The sequence below is a fragment of the Catharus ustulatus genome, chromosome 1 (assembly GCF_009819885.2).
Source record: "Catharus ustulatus isolate bCatUst1 chromosome 1, bCatUst1.pri.v2, whole genome shotgun sequence".
In the NCBI taxonomy this organism is placed as follows: Eukaryota; Metazoa; Chordata; class Aves; order Passeriformes; family Turdidae; genus Catharus; species Catharus ustulatus.
Window position 1 is genome coordinate 92189035 of NC_046221.1, and position 15479 is coordinate 92204513.

At 40.0% G+C, this 15479-nt stretch overlaps 1 long non-coding RNA gene across 4 annotated transcripts in view; it reads left to right on the forward strand.

Moving 5' to 3' along the window:
- Positions 1-1230: 1230 nt before the first annotated feature.
- LOC116993182 overlaps positions 1231-15479 on the forward strand; it is a 95730-nt gene continuing 81481 nt past the window's right edge. For 2 of the 4 annotated variants that reach the window (XR_004417209.1, XR_004417210.2), the window contains exon 1: positions 1231-1770. This is a non-coding gene — a long non-coding RNA (uncharacterized LOC116993182). The remainder of the gene's footprint in view (positions 1771-15479) is intronic. The other 2 variants (XR_006162934.1, XR_004417212.2) reach the window with 2 other exon arrangements.

A 15479-nucleotide genomic window follows, 5' to 3' on the forward strand; every position in this document is an offset into this window, starting at 1 on the left:
TTGACTCTATTTTTTAATGAAATGAATTTTTCAATTAACTTTTCAATATTACATTTTTGTTGCTATGTTGCTGGCTTTTTTGATTCTAATTTTTGAGTGAACTCCTACCTTTTCTGAGTGGAAGAGCAGGGATGTCACGTAATATCTATTCAAAATACAACCAGTGTTCACTCAACAGATTTTTTTTGGCAAATGAATTATTCCCATTTATTAATACTGGGGGAGGGAGGGGGGGCGGGAACATGAAAGTACTTTTTGAACACAAGTAGATAAAAATAATTCCAATACTTTTTTGAGAGATGGGTCTGTGTTTGTTCCCTAGGGAAATTGGTTAGAAAGGAAGAATGGTGAGGCAAGATAGTGCCACGTTCTTTCACAGCTTCTGCCTTGATAGAGGGAAATGTGCTAAGGATTTCTTCTTTTGCGTGCAGCTGGGACCTGACTCCTGCCTGCCCCTGGAGTGGTGCAGGTGGGCCAGAGCATCTGCACCAGCACCGTGGATTAACTTTTTCTTGTGAGAACAAGTGCCTGAGCGACCTGATTAACCAGCACTTATTAAGCAGTGACTAACACAATGCAAATGATTAATTTATATTCCCCCCCTCCACCTTCACTCTTACATTCTTTATATCCGTGCTTTGTCTCCCTCAGTCTCTTCCACTCCGCCTGAAATGCTTATGCCCTTTTTTTTTTCCCTTCTGCTCCTGAGACAACACTGAGCCATTCCTTTTTTTTATCTTAGTTTGCTGGTTCTCTTTACATTATAGATCATCTTTGTCCAAAAAGCAGGGCAAACAGCCTCTCCCAGTGCCATCCACACACACAGAGTGATGTGCCTCGTCCCGGGTCCCGTTACATGAGGCTTTCCCATATTGGGTGTGCTGCTGAATGTGCTAAACAAAGCACTAGGGACAAAGGGGAAATGGCCAAAAACCATGGCCTCAAATTCACGACTCTCTACCAGCTCCTTCCTACAGAACTCCCATCAAAAGGCAGTATTTCTGTGCATCCGGTGCTGGCAGGACCAAACCCTTAAAACCAGACAACCCTCAGATCCCCGGCACAGTATTTATGGCATCAGTGGGATGAATTCATCCGCATTTCAAGGCAGAACGCATTCGTCTCTACTTTTTCCTGGCTTTTGTTCACCAAAAAAAGAATAAAAGCCCACGTTAGCAGAGCCATGTTAGGAACTGCTTCCTGCGTCTGTTGTTTAGCGTTTTGCAGCTACCATGGCAGGACAACAGGCTGTAAATCTCGCCTGGTGTTTTGTAACAAAGGAAAAAATAGAATGATTTGTGTTGACTTTTGGTCATCGTGTATCATTATCGATCCGGGGGAGGGCGGCGGGGAGCGCGTACCGCGGATCTGTTGCTCGCCGCTTCTCCGGGAAGGCGGCGTGAGCCTGCAGTCAGTAGAGGGCAATAGAGAAATGCAGTTTGTGATGCCTAAAGGATTTGAAGCCCTGATTATGTGTTTACAGAAAAGAAAAAGAAGAAAAGAAGAGCCAGGAGGATAGGTTGTTCAGTTTACTACCGGAGACCTGACTGTGACAGACCACCAAGAAAAGAAAATTTTCAAAGAGAGTGAAGACCTTCTGCAGCATCTGCAAGTGTCTCCTTTTTCTTCAGAGTTACATAGAATAACTTGGCCAGAACTTATTGATGTCTGCATGTTCAGTGGACTCGGGAATGGATTGGGAGATGCGGAAATGTACTCTTTGGAAGAAACAGAAGAGGAGGCATTTCAAAGATCCTGCAGGTGACAAAGGTGAGCAAACTCACAGCTTCTTTTTCACGTGAGATAATAAATGTTCAGTCAGCTGTATAAAAGTCATGAACACACTGAGTGAGTGATTGAAATTGTATGAGAATTTTGCTTTTTCAGGCATGCTTCTGCAAGATTCATTTTCTGATGGAAAAAAAGAGGATAGTGATGCTACAAGGATAGGCATTTCCCAGCATATGTTATTTTGGAGACATACTAAAACGAGTGACCTGTTTTATGTGTATTTATATTTTGTATTAGAACTGTTTGAAACATGCTGATCATTTTACAAGATTTATGTGCTATAGTTCCTAGTTTCTCTAGTTTACAGAGAAATATATATAAAAGATATGACAATTGTTGTTCCTTTTAGAGTGGATTTTTGCTCAGCTTTTAGACAAATGTGACCTGGAGGTTTGGAGAAATCTGTTAAGAGATTTTTGGATGCATAGTGGGAATGCCCTCAGGTTTGTCAAAAGCTTTTTCATCAGAAAGATATTGAGAAGCGATAACTAAGAATCTAGTAATAACAAAAGGCATTAAACCATAGAAATCAAGGGGGTGGCAGAGGGTTGGGAAAGCAGGAAAAAACACAAGAGACTAAGTTAGAAAATAAACATGTGAAGCACTTTTCTATTGCCAAGATCTCAGCTGGTGTCACCATAACACTTGGAAAATATCCTCAGGATGCCTGGAACCATTAAAGCAGTACAGATTATCAGAGGATAAACTTCCACTTCAGCTGCCACCGCTACCAGAAGTGACCAATAAGAAATGTTTGGGGAATGAAAGATGAAGAATCAAAGAGTTGACATTCTGGGGATATCACAGAGCAAATGCAAGGGTATCTAGAGGTCAGTCAGACAGTACCCATTTGAAACAAGGCAGGCTGATAAATGAAAGAAATAAGTCATATTCTGAAACAAACTATCCTCTTTTAAAAGCTAATTATAGGACAAGTTATCTGGTGTTCCTCCTGAGCCTGGATTTATTTTGTAGGTAAGGCTATGACACAGTGATTTATCTATACTTTGAGTGCCAAATTGTTTAGAACAGCTTCCTTGCTGTCTGTACCTGAAGGAGGTGAAGGATAACGTATACAAAGTGTGCCACTGTTTCCTGTGAGTTGGCAACATGCATCTGATAGGCAATGGACCCAATGACTATCAGAATCCACCTGATCTTGAAAACAACATGTTCCCGTTTCCAATTTTTTTCTTTATTTCATTCAATTTCCAGTACTCTACATACTTGTAAATCCATTCTCTCAAAAGATAATAGAAATTAAAGATGGTTTTGAACAAAAACCTCAGAGAGAAATATTCATGCAGCTTAATAGTACCAACTTTCTTTAAAGCGGTCTCTGGAAGAAATTGTTAAGTCTGTATCTAAGATGTGAAGCTCTAGGGCAGTAAACATTCTTTTATAGCTGATGTCTATTTTCAGTGAAGTTAGCAGGGTTGCTTTTTGGTGTTATGTCTGTATAATTACACTCAAAGGGATTTTTGTATTGTGGAGCCACACAGGTCAGCAGCTGGGGCTGAGGAATGGGAGCTACTGCTCCTTGAAGTCCAGGCTTTGCTTTGTCCCTGTGTGACTTTGTGGTACATTAGCCTGGTTTATGGTCAGATCGTGAAGTGGCCAGCCCAGTACATTTCCCATGCCAAGAGCTGGGCTTTGAATGGCAGGGTGCAGATTGTACAAAGAGGCCCTCCTTCCAGGCAGGTTATGGGAAAGGCCATCACCAGGTTCCAGTGTCCTTCAGTACTCAGACGAACATACTCCTATGCTAGTTCTGCCTGTAAGTCCTTGTCACCTTGAGTCATAATAAACTCTTCCTTAATTTTCACTCACAGAACAGTGGTCTAAAAATGTTGAAATCTCAAGCCAAAGTTTCACCTGTGAAAAAGATGCTGCTAATTAATGTGCTAATTGTCATGTAAACCCCTTTGCTTAATGAGATGTGAAATAGCCCCTGCTGTTAGGAATATCACTGTGCACAGGAGTTTGTCCCGGGCACTTAGGGTCATTTATTGCTGTGCTGCAGCACAACCCAGGGCTGCTATTTCAGCCTCTTGCCAAAATAGAAACGTTTTACTTTCTGATGAGTCATCTGGGTTTCACTGAGATCTTGCAAGGTTCCCCCACCCTATTCTTCTTTGCCGTAGAGCCCAGGCCCTGCCCTGGAGGCCTTGCTTTCCCAGGAAGAGATGGGGTGGAACCTGCTTCAGCAGCTGTCAGCTCGGTTCCTTAATTAACTTGGAGCAGACTGCTAATGAGTGATATGGAGCGTTTTCCCTGTCACTGAAGCTGAACATGCAGCATTCCCAGCCTCTCCTGGCCAGCAGTGTGGCAGAGCAGTGCTGGCAACTGAGTCAGAGTTTGCCACATATTGTGCTAAATGTTACCTGTATCGAGGCAGAAAAGGAAGCAAGTCATCCAAAGGTGGCAGCTTTAATCTATTTTCCAGGTTGGTCATACTTACAAACAACACAGAAGAACTATATGTTTCAAGGAAATGTTTCCTTGCATTTTTTTTTCCCTTCTGGTGCAAAAGAGGATAGAGGAAGATTTTGTTTTTTTCTTTCTTTCTGCTTTAAATTATTTCCTTTCTCTTTTAATTCTGAATGATTTGTTCTAAGGTGGCACTGGTTTGAGTATGAGTGAAGCTGGACCCGATGACCACTAGAGGTTTCCAACCTTACCCTGCAATTTTCAACAATCATGCTGTTATTTTGGATTCCTTCTGACTCCTAATTACCTGAGAGAGGAAAAAAAACCCACTACTATTTAAAGATAATTTTCTTTCCCCTTAACTTATTATTTTAATTAATTTGAAAATGCACCAGGGAAAATAAAAGCCAAATACTTCTAATAAATAACTGTGTTATGGAATAGTTCTTTGCAGTTGTTGCTTTCTGACTTTTGTCATAAAATACTTTAATTATCATGTTCAGGCTGCTTTGCAGAAATGCTATTAGGCAGAAATGTAGTCAGCTGAGGGATAAACTGTTTGAGGGTATACTCCCTGCTGCAGTTGAAAAGTGGCTTTTCACACCTGTTCATAGTATCCTAAGTTTGTCTTGTGTTTGAGAAACTGCTGTCATTGCTGATTCTTTCAGTTCTAGCTTAGGGACTCAGATAGTAAAAAGGGGTGAAACATTTACTGCTAAAGTATGTGAAATAATATGAATTTGAAATATCACTTTTTCAGTAATCCATTTTAGCTGAATTCATTGCAAATTAAACTGTTAGCCCAGCTGACATCCTTAATTCATCACCCTGGCTGAAACCAAGATCTTCAAAGCCATTTACAACAACAAACATGTCCTCCATTAGCTTCAATTATAATGCCTGATGAAGTGCACAGAGGATCACAATCTTTAGAGATGACAGTGATGGATATAATTTAGACACAGGAAATCAGGCTGATGCTTAGAGTGAGCTTTAATCCAGAGTTTCACAGTCAAATATAGGTGGGTGGTGCAGAGCTTCGTATCTATTTCAAAACTGCTGCTGCTGAAGCACAGTGGTAGCACAACATATTATAACTGCACTAGGAAGTGAGCCCTTGGGTTTTCATTGCTGGTAATGGGGCTTTGTCCCCAAAGCCTACTCCTTTTTCAAAGGATAAACTGGTTGTAACTACCTCCTAAATGTGAAGCAGCTACAGTGAAGAGTAAACTCCACGTAGCACCAATTTAATTAGAATGCAGCATCATTGCCCTGATTAGTGATGGAAAACAGGAAACTTCTTCAGTGGGGGTTGTATTATAGCTGCACAATTACCCAGTAGTGAAAGGATTTAACCTTTGTCAAGATCCTCAGCTTTCCTGTGCCCCTCAGAGACTTCGTACAGAAAACAAAACAGCAAGGGGTAGATAATTTAACAGAAGATTTCTTTTTCTAAAATCAGAGACCTCTGCTTAAGCATCCCAAGCCGGAAGAAGCTCACACTAGTTGCATGCACATATGTTAACCAAACATCATCAGAGTTGTGTTAACTTGTTTCTTATTTGCAGTATGGAGTGGGGCTGATGCAATCTCTGGTCTTTTTCAAGAAGGTGCATACCCATATGTTTTTATGCATTCTTTTCATTATTATTAGCTAAAGCTAACAGTGGTGTTCAAGTAAGGTCTGCTTCAGTCCCTTGAAAGGCCATTTCCTTAGCAAGCAAGGACTTGTTTTCCTTCTTCAGAACACTAATTTTACGGACTAGGTTGATAGCACGGCAGACGTAACAAAGTTTGTGAATTCATAAGGAATTTATGGAAATGAAAATTATTTTTTTCCTTATTGTGTGTTTAAGCAACATTCTACTGGTGAAAACATTTGTGTACTGGTTTTTTAGGTTTGCTCGTTGGGGTTTTTTTATCTTCTTCTTTCTCCTAAGCCACTCTGAGATCTCTGTATCCCTTAGCACTGTTTGGGAAAAAAGATCTGGTTTTCCTAAGAGCAGCGAAGATAGACAGTGAAAAGCCTGAAGGAGTAGAAGTCTAGACAGGGATGCTGTGGCGTACATAAGGTCTGTGAAGAGCTTGTCACAGTGCCTTTTGGCTCTCAGCTTCTGTTTCATTTGCTCTGCTGGTTAATCATTGGCTTGAGTGCTTAGGTACCATGGTGATCAACACACTACCAGTGCCACAAACCCAGCATGATGCATATTCATTGAAACACTATTTTTGAAAGAAAACCAAAAATAAATGCAACATTTGAAAATCCTCAGCATAGCTAACATTGCCATGTACTTTCCTCTCTAACAATATAAATTAGCATGGTAGGATATAGGCTTTTTCCTCCCATTTGAGATTTTTCCTTCTGCTGTTGATATCCACAGCTTTCTCATTAAGTGGTTTGAAAGGCTTCAGACTTCTTCCATATGTTGAGTATAGCACATTTGTGCATTGGCCTTTCTGTGCAGCTATTGAGATGTTTGTTCCGCTGTCATCAATATTAATATCAAGGAAAGGGCCCTGGAATAAGAGCCAAATGCATCTTTGGTCTGTTAAGCCCCAACAGTTTGCTAAGTGTGACCTTTGTAAAGCTATGGGTATAAAGTTCAACCTTGAAAATCTTGGCCAGCAACTAACTGCTGGAATGCCAATTGGCAAGCTCTCCTTCCTTCTCCAAATGCGGAGAATTCTGCCTGAATAGCTCCAATGTAGCATCTCTTCTGCAGTGTCCCGTTTGGAGGTCTGATCCTCACACAGACCTCTGGTACTGTTGTTAATTTTTATAATGCTGTGCTATTTATGTCTCTATTTGAATATGTAAGGTGGCCAACATTGGGAAGTTAGCACTGAGCAGTAGTTTCCCACCGAGGACATTACTGTGCCAGCATCCCTCCAAGGTAACTGCAGGGAATATAGAAAAAATGTTACCTCTTTATTATGAGCACCTCATGAGTTTGCTCCTGGTTTGGGTGTTTGGAATTGCTTCACAAGGCTACTTTCTGAGCACTGGTGCCTGGAGCAGATTGATAGCATGCTGTCAGTCGATGAGCCCCCAGCACGAGGCATGCCCACGAGGCAAATAAACCACAGAGGAGGGAATTAGATGGCGCTAGATGCAAGGTATGCATCCACTGGAGCTGGAGCTTCCTCAAATTCTGCTGATCATAAAATCTTGCTTTAGCTTTTGTTTCAGCGCTCAGAAAATGGAAGAGAGATCCTTTTCCTCTGACATTCCCCTCACATGAAATAAAGATGCCAAACATTCTTTTCAGGCATGTCTTACCATCTGTTTTGACATCAATTAGCTCACCAATTGGTGTGGGACAAGTTCCTTAATATAGGGTGAAAGCATGCAAAAAACCTGAAAACTCAAAGAGTGATGCAGAGATGCTGTTTATGTTTCCCTGGCATGAGGTAAGAAGGGCCTGTGATGCACTGCTTTGCAGGGGTTGGAGACATGAAAAGAAGTGTGAAGGCAAACCAACATACTGAATCCCGCATATTACTGATTTTTTTTTAAAATGTGTAGTAAAGACACTAAATATGGCAATCATATTAATATTCCTCAGCCAAAGAGTGAGTGACATTTATAGAACTTGTGGGTCAGGACAGTGGTCTCCTCCCTAGCCTGCTTCCTGTGAGATCTGAGCTGATATCATTGCAAGGGTGGTGGGAGAAAAGCTGGGACTTACCCTCTAAGGATTTAATTTGGAAAGCATTGTAGTTGGGATCCCCTCCTCTCTATCTATCCTTCTGCAGTATGGGACTTTCCAGCTTGGGACTATCCAGTCCTAGAACTCCCTGTGACCCACAATTCCTTGTAAAACATACAGGTTCACCTGCTCTGCTCTGGTGTTTTGCTGCAGAGAAAAACAAACCTTGAGGAAGGTGAGCACTGCTTGCTTTCTCTGCCTCTCCTGACTCCAGGACCAATGCAGGTGGAATCACATCCATCTCCCAGGAGAAAGATGGGCCAGACTGCAGAGGAGTGAACCAAACAGGATGGGGACTAGTGGGACATTGTGGGATGTGGTTGTAATACCTTAATAATCCTGGTGCCTGTAGCTTGATGGCAAAACTGGGCTGTGGTGTCAGAACACAAGTTTTCCTGTAAAATGATTTTGTTACCATGATATTGCCAGTTCTACAGGTAACCCCTGCCAACCATTTCCTCCTTTTCACTGATCTGCAGTAATTTTTTCTTTACTTCTTTGTTACTTTGAATACTTTTGGTTTCTTTGCTTACTTTGAATTATTTTTTTGTGTTCATTTGTATTAAAGTTGAGGAGTATTCATTGCATTCACAGGTAGGGTTCAATTAATTCCCTTGTGCTTCTTTTCTCAAGGTTGTTCCATTTTTGAGAACCACCCTAGAGCACGTGTAAATTGAGCATGGATAGAGGTATCTCTTGCCAACAAATCTGTGCACTTGGTTTTTTCCATGGACTGTAGTGTGGAACTTGGCAAGCCTTTGGAATCTTTCCTGGATGAGCAGTTCTGGATTATTCACCAATTTTTTTTTTTTGGAGCTGGAGTGAAAATAAACATGAGCTTGGAATGCTGGGTGCCAGCTCAAACCCAGACCTCCACAATGTGAGCCCAGAACTGGGAGATTTAATTTGCCCCCTTTTGGATTATGATCCCTTGTCAGAGTGAGGTTTTGAGTCTGAATGGCATGCAGTGTAATACTCATACAAATATAAATATAGCAGCTTAGTGCTTGCAATATATTTACAGCCTCCTATTGCTTCCTAACTAGTGTCATTTTCCTTTTTGGCTATAGTGGGAGAGACTGTGGGCTTTACTGTTGGAATTGGGTTTGGTACCTTCTGATGGCAAAAAAACCTACAGACATAGAAGCATGATGAATGCTCCGACAGGAGAGTCAGCAATTAGTCCATTTCTGAGCAATCTTAACATCTGCTGAAATGAGCAGAGACAGAGCCTGTGTAGGCTGCACAATTGCAGCCATTGACTGTTCACATTCATAAAAGCAGATCCATAATTTGGGTTAGTTCACTCAAACACTTCATAGTTTTGGCTAAAAACAGTAGGCTCGATGCCCAAACGGTGTCCAGGTTTTCAAAGTGTCTAATTAACACATGAGATTGGTTATGCCTGGAATGAAAAGTATGTATGGCAAGGAAAGTGATCACCTGGTGCTGAAAGGGTTAATGAGGGAATTAAGGAGAAGGAAAAAATAAAGGTTTCTAGAGTTGTGTTTAATTTTTCAGTCTCTTTGCTGTCTGCCAGTCCTTTATGTGAATGCTAAAAATTTCATTTAAAAATTAAAAATGTATTTTAAATACCAATTTAAGAAACTGAACATGCTATTCTAGCTTTGGAAAATTGCAGCTCTATTTTCTGATACAATCTTACATTTGTGACTAAGGGAAAATTTGATTATTTCAGTGGATTGCTGGAAAAGTAGATGTGAATTTCACTTTATCCGTTCTCACCCTGACAGATTGACTCAGAAACCTTCAGTTTCAAAGAAGGTAAAGATATCAGATGAGTTCATATGCAACAGATGGGTTTTCTGGAAAAAGCCTCAGATTTGATAAACTTTCAGAAAGATTTTGCATGACTTGCTGGGGGAAAAGTACCTTTGTTGTGAAGGTTTGCTGGTCCCACTGAAGTTGATGCTACTTTGGGAATTCACTTCAGCTGAGATTAGGACTGTTTATAGACCAATGTGAGCACTGAAGATGAAGACACGAATCATTAAAGCTGTGTCAGCGTCTCAGCAATGAATTGATGTTCTTTTTGGATAAAGTTCAATATTCTTTGAATGAAAATCCTTAATTTACATTTCCCAACTGTTCTTGTGGGGTATTAAGCTGATGTCTTGCTACTGTTTGTGGAGCCACTGAAGAAAAAAGCAAAAAGGAAAAAAAAAATGCCATCCAAACAACAACCCACAGAAAATATTGATTTAAGTTTGGTGGCTACTGTTGAATGTGCTTGTCCTTCCCTCATGCAGCCACAGAACATATTGGCATTGCAGGTAGGCTGTCTGACAGCTTCCTTTCAAAGCACTGCCAAACCTGCTTCGTGGATGACTCAACAGCTGCTTCCTGAATTGTGCTTGCACCTGTTTCCTCTTCTTCTGAAATAAACAGTTTTATCTGAAAAAAACATTGACAAAGGCCAAAGTTGCACCCCCAACCTGGTCCACTGATACAAAGGAAATCACATTTTCTTGGTGTTCGTAGAATGAAAGTAGCAGCTGTTACCATGGGAATAGTCAATTTATGAAAGAAGAAGTTTTGAGGAAGCTGAACATTACCACTAATCGAAGTGATTGCAGTCAAGACAAAAGGTTAATGTTCAAGTTCTGCTAATTAGGAGAGAGCTACTTTTCTGGTAATGTGAGGATGGATACAAATTAATTCTGTTTGATAAAAAATGCTGTTGTCCTGGCTAATCCCTTGAATTTTTTTTTTTTTTGGATTAGATTCATCCCTGGCATAGTATCCACTGATTTGTTTTCAAGTAAGTGTAAACTTAATGGATATAAATAGACACTATTTTCTGGAAAGGTTCTTTAACATGCATTCTTACAATGTATTTTAAGGATTGTTATTTCACATACCCTTTTTGGAGACATTTTTCTGTGTTTTGTTTTGTATTTATCAACTCCTCATGTCCTCTTTGTCCTTGTCTCTCTGCTTAACATATTTTCTAGGGTGCAGAAATTACTATGGTTCTTCAGATTTCTCCTTAAATGTGCTAAAAATGTTATCAGCAAATAGAGAAAAGTTTTTTTTCTCTGCTGCACTCCCTCTATTGACTGACTGTGCCAAGACAAAGTGAATAATATAGTAGTCATCATCTGCAAACAATAATGTTTGGGCCAGATCATCTCTGCTTATATGAAGTGCCAAATCTTCACTCCCTTCAGGAGAAATGCATCTCTCCACAAGTTCTAAAAATACAATTTCTGGTCAATTTCTGTTTAGAGCACCCATCTGACAAACTTCTTCTAAGCGGCTAATAATTTAAGAACAATTTTGCAGTTTACCCTGAATTATTTCACAAAATAATTATTATTAATTAATTATATCACAAAATAATTATTATTGTTATGTTTGTGTGAGCCCTAGCTGTTTAAATCATCTTGGGCTCACATTCTTCTATTTATTTTCACTTGCAAGTAGCCTGGATTATCGCAAAAGCCTTTATCTGTGTAATTAGTTTTACATGGATTTTGTAATGAAAAGTGTACGTGAAAAATGGAACAGTATGTTGGATATGTCCCCCAGAATGAAACTAGTAACATCAATACTAATAATGGAAGACCTGAAAGACACTCTGTGACCAGTGGGTCTGGGCAGTTGTAGAGGGTGGTACATCGTGTAATACTTCCAGCTGTGTATCAACCTCCAACTCCAATGCTGTAATTTTGCCCCTACTCTTCTGTCTGGAAGACTGTTTGAGAAACTCATAGCTTATAGCTGCTTCCCTTCTGTACAACGTGGATGAGTGTGTGGCATGTACACAACCTTCCCTCACCATGCTCTTGTTGCTCCTTGAATTGAGTAATGCTAATTCTACCTGGAGTCTTCTTCCTCAAGGCATTTCTAGGCAGCAGTTATATGCTTAGTTGGCTTTTCTCTTGCTGGGCTAAACAATTCAGCTCTAGTAGTGTCTTTGGATGGAAAATCAGTTGTCTCCCAGGTTCTACAGGAAATCCCCGTCCTCATGTCGTACAGCCTCATTTGCCTTTTTCGTCTTGTTACCTGTTTAGTCACTCTCTCATTGATAACTTTAGTCCTCATTTGTCATTACCGGGTCACACCCCAGCTTATGTTTTCGTTTTCTGCCACAGGCCTTGTTGCTTACCCCATTTCTTTGGCTCACATCTTCAAGCTGCTCATTTGTATAGTTTCACTACTCTACTGACATTAGAGTGTGCAGGTACTCTTCTACCTTGGTCACAGTGATGAAGAGCTGCGGAAGGACAACAGTAGCCCCAGAATGGATCCTGAAGACCCTCTGCTAATCTTTATTGATTCAATACATTCCTTCTTAATGGCACTTACTTGTTATTACAGTAATTTCACAATTATAAGCCGCACCATTTTGATTAAAGTTTTGGTCTGTACCCAGAAGTGCGGTTTGTACTCCGTAGCGGCCAACATATGAACAATGTTCAGAAATTTTCCAACCCAGAAGTGCGAGCCCGCAGAGTCCCGAGCTGAGCTGGAGCCCACGCGGCCCCGGCGGCGGGGCTGCCGCTGATCCAAGCCCGTGATATTTCTCAGTATTTTTTTGGTGTTTTCAGTCTTGTGCAGCTGTCTGGCTCCCCGCCCACCCGCCTAGTTCCCTGCCCGCCCACGCGGCTACCCAGCTCCCCGCCCGCCCACACGGCTCCCCGCCCACCCGCCCAGTTTCCTGTCCACCCACGCAGCTGTGTGGCTGCTCAGCTGAGTGGCTATTTAAAGGCAATGCGGATCCATTGGAAATGTTTGCAAAATGACCACACTATTGTTTGTATCTTTTCCCACTTGTTAATAAACCTTGCAGGGTACGCTGCCGCAGCTATTGTCTGTATCTTTTTTCACTTGGAAACAATGTTTCCAAGGTTGGCACCTGCCAGTAAACCTCGCGATCCCACGATTCTGTTACTGATTGGCAACTTTGTGAAAGTTCACTGCGAATGAAAGTGCGGCTTATAGTCAGGTGCAGCTTATATATTGACAAAGACCTAAACGTTGCCAACACCTGAACGTGCGGCTTATAATCAGGTGCAGCTTGTAATTGTGAAATTACTGTACTTCTCCTTTAGCTGTTTTTTAACTATGCAAAAAAGTCCTCAGATTCCTTAATCGCGTATAACGCGATGTCAAATGCATTGCTAAAGTCCTGAAAGATGAGATCTATTACACTTCATTTATTCACAAAATCTTTTACCTAATCTAAGAAAACTATATGGATGATTTGTATGGTGTCCTCTTGCTAAATTGCTGTTGCACTTTATGCCATTTTTCATTTACTTATGTGTCTTTATTGTCTCTCTCAAAATGTATTTTTAAAGCCTTTCATACTAATGAAGTCCAATGAAATAGCTTGTTATTTCCTAACTGCCATCTCCTCTTATTTTTCTTCACAGATGTTTTCCAAGTAAAGAAACCATATCTACTATTTTTCAACTTCATTCCCAACTAGATGGTGCTATTAAAAATATTTGTCACTGGACCAGTATTACATTTGAGAGAAATTTTTAGAACTGTGAGATGGTGGTTAATCAGACTTCAAGTATTTAACACTTTGAATCGAGTTTTTTGCTATGGTAGTTTCTATTTGCATATTCACATTCTTATTACTCACTCCATCTTTGTGTGTAAATTTAACCTAAAAATTTCTGATTGAAAACTTAGAGAAAATACTTATTTGAGGCCTTTCTTGTGTTGTCTTTAATCTCTTTTCCATCCTTCCTCCACATTGGCACAGCATTTTTCCTTGTGGTTTTGTTTTTTTTTTCTTCTGTTTAGACTACCAAAGAGCCTTTAACTATGTGCTTTCATGTTCTTTGCAGGACAGAAGTTAGTTGAGTTCATGGGAGTTCAAACTTTATCTTTGTACTTCCTGACTTCTCAGATGTTTCTAGCTTGTGGACAGTACTTTGGGCATTCTGTGTGAACTTTGCTTATTTCCAGTACCTCCATTTTACAAGGTCTTGTTTGGTTGCTGGCTGCAGCTTTGTAAAAGCTACTTGTTCAATTTACTGTTCCTTTTCTGTACTACAGAATAGGCACAACTCAAGAGAGTTTTAGTGCCGTTTTTGTCATTTTACAATGCTTTACTATGTTAGTGGAATTCTTAAGTTCCCATGCCTGCCTTTCTTCTTTCTTGTATGAATAATCCTACTCATATCAGAATCAAAGCTATGAAGATTATTTTTGAGAGAAAAGGGTTGCAGATTAGGGTCTACCTTCCCTGAAGTACTTTCACCAGGTACAGCATTTTTTTTTCACAATGGTGGCTTTTTTAGCTGTGCTGTAAAAGCTGTTTAAGAGATACACATGCAGTATCAAAAGGAATGCAAAATGTTCTGGAAGATGAAACTGCTTGAAAACTGAAGAATGCAGGGATTTGTTCAGGTGCCCAGTATTTCTCTAATAGCCTTTTTGCCAATCGACTCATGTTTTATTTCTGTCTTTTAAGTATTATTAGATTTTCTTTTGGCACACTGGTGATTTGCAAATGTACAAGTATTGTTCTGAGTGCTTGGGAAAAGGGTTTTTCACAGAACTAAATTGTTGCATGGAAAAAGTCCTTGGTAACTACTTATTACTTGGATTTTTGTTAGATCTCAAGATGCATCATGGCTGTGTTGCACTAACAGTAGAAAAGCATATTTAGCAGCTGACTTTGCCCCAAAGAACTTGAAACTGAAATATGTAAAATACATTCAGCACCAAAGGAAGCAAACATCATTTTCATGACTGCTGTGAAAGGTGGGAAAGAAGCCAGTGTCACTTGTCTGGGGCTCAGCCAGTAGTTGCACCCAGTCCCCCTGACTTCTCAATCTCTCAGTTGTGGGAAATTGTAGGATTTTCTTCCACTACAGTTGTTAGTTAGGGGTAGAAAATTTCACTAGGATACTGGGAATGAAAGGAGACAAAATTTAATTTATCTTTCTGCTGTTTCACTTTAATAATCTGTCACCATACACAAAGCAATTGGTAAAAGGAGAAAGTGTGGTATGTTCTCTACTCCAGCCATTGCATTTTATAGGCAATCCAGTGGAATTATGCATTAGCCATTAACCTCTTACAGGGAGGAGGCAGTGGATGGGTCAAAACCCAATTTGTCTGTTAATTTGTAAACTGAGCAAAAGACATGAACAGACTGAACAAAGAAGTAGATGACAATGCAGAAAATGTTTTTAGGTATTTTAAAAGCTGAGTCTATTCATAAGTAATATGACACAGCTCTGAGAAGATATCAGAGAGTCTCAGTAGATTTAGATTTTCAGATTAGCTGGTGAGCTGCACAAATGTGACCTGAATTATGACTCTCCTGTGGTTTCCACTTATAAATCCCTTTTCCACTACAAATAAATTATAAAATATATTTAAAATTATGAGTTAATGGAAAAAATAATTTTTTTTTCTGATGGACACAACTACTTTGGATAGTGTAACCTTTTGCTGTGAGAATGAAAAAAAACTTTCTTCAAATCTCTTTAATATGTAACTACATCTATTTACTTCAGCATCATCAGTGAATCTAAGTTTGACCAATAAAAG